Here is a 1,920-nt window from a genome sequence, read left to right as displayed (position 1 = left end):
ATAAATCCCCCACCCCTCTGCACCCCACTTTTAGCAGACCGGATCTGCAGCATCCCCCGCAACACTGGTGAGGACGGGCACCTCCCTGCCCCGGTGCGAGGGACAAACATGCCCCAGCACACACCATCCAGCAGCACCAAAACTGCAGCCGAAAGCACCGGATCTGTTGGCATCCCTGTCCCAGGGGCAATGCAGGCAGCGCCAGGGGCTGGCAGCGCTGGGCAGGGATGCTGCAGGCAGCACCGCGTCCCTCTACCCTCATGTAATGGGAGGGGAGCGCGCCGACAGCTTCATGGGGTGCAGGGGCTCCCCTCTCTCCCCATCGTGCCGACACTAATGACTTTATGCAGATCAAGGTAGATCAGCGAGGCAGTGCTGGGGGCGGAGGGGACGCCCGATAATCTGTCTGAAATCCAGCTCCCGCCACAGCGTCCGCTATTATCCGCGGCGTTCCCGCAGCTCGGCGCTGCAGCTCAATTACTGGGGCTTTGTGATTCGGTTTATATCTGTGTCTGGCATGATCTGCTGCTGACGGGAGCCTGTAAATAGCTCCGTTCATTTTCCTGGAAGCTGCCTCTTCACTTTTTTTTCCTTTTTTTTTTAAAAAAACCCTATAAATAAATATCTCAGCCTTTGCGGGCACCTGTGAGCAGACTCTCAATTGCCAGTGGGCCAGCCCCTGCACAAAGCTCCCCTGGGGGAGTTGGACCCCCAGGGACCCCCCTGAAACGTCCCTGGTACCACTGGGGACTGCCCGAACCCAGCTCCAGGGATCGGCTCTCCTCTGGCAGCCGGCGCAGGTGGAGGACTCGGTCGTTCCTCGCTTTCCTGGGAGTGAGAGGCTGTGGGTGACACAGAGGAAACCAACACATAAATAAGCATTGCCCGAACCCAGCTCCGGGGACCGGCTCTGCTCTGGCAGCCGGCGCAGGTGGAGGACTCGGTCGTTCCTCGCTTTCCTGGGAGTGAGAGGCTGTGGGTGACACAGAGGAAACCAACACATAAATAAGCATGACACCAGTGTCACAACCAAGAAGCCCAAATGGTGACGAATCTCCCAAATTAACTGTGCATGAAATTGGATAGAGACAGTGGCTCGGCCCATCCTTCACTGCAGAGATTTGTGTGTGGCGGCAGAGTCTCCCACCAGCGATGGGCAGGTTACTTGCTGCCTCCTGGTCCGGAAGAGACAAAATCTTCCCGTAGGACTGACTGATCACACCAGGGAACAGCCGTCAATGGAGCCAGTCCCCGGGTCCATCTGGATCCAGGAGGGGACAGGAGGTCCCCCCCCCAGGACCGCAATCCCCAGCCCATGGACCTGCTCCCAGTGCCACCCGGGCACTTTGCAAGGACCTGCTGGGACTCATGGCCCCAAGCATCAAACCGCTCTGCAAAACGTACCATGTGAAACGTACCCATCAAAGTGGGGTTTGTTCAAAAGACACTGCAAATGAATCTTTCCCTCTTTTTTCTCCCAGTTTTCCATGCCGGTGACCCCGTGCACGAGCCCAATCCCCCACCCTGGCAGGTGGCCCTGGGTCTGGATCACTTAGAAGGCATGCGAGATTTCCCGGTTCATCGAGGTTGGGATATTCAAACCCCTCTTATGAAGACACTTCCCAGGGCCCCTCTGGGTACAAAGTGCTCACAACACAGTTAAAAACGTATTGCGCTAGTACCAATATACTTTAGGACTTTAACATGAGTAGCTATATGCATACATAGGACATAGGAAAAGCGTCACCAGTTTTGCCGTAGCAGGTATCATCCGTGGCAGGTGCCCACCCAGCCACCCGTCTCGGGAGCCTGGCAGTGGCGGTGCCTTCCCAGACACATCCTCCACCCAGTCTCCCCATAACGATGTCTCTGGAACGGCAGCAACGCCCTTGCCAGGCCGGGCAATGCATAGATTAGACA

Source organism: Pygoscelis adeliae, unplaced genomic scaffold (assembly GCF_000699105.1).
Source record: "Pygoscelis adeliae isolate BGI_AS28 unplaced genomic scaffold, ASM69910v1 Scaffold262, whole genome shotgun sequence".
Lineage (NCBI taxonomy): Eukaryota > Metazoa > Chordata > Aves > Sphenisciformes > Spheniscidae > Pygoscelis > Pygoscelis adeliae.
Note: the sequence above shows the minus strand (reverse complement) of the source record.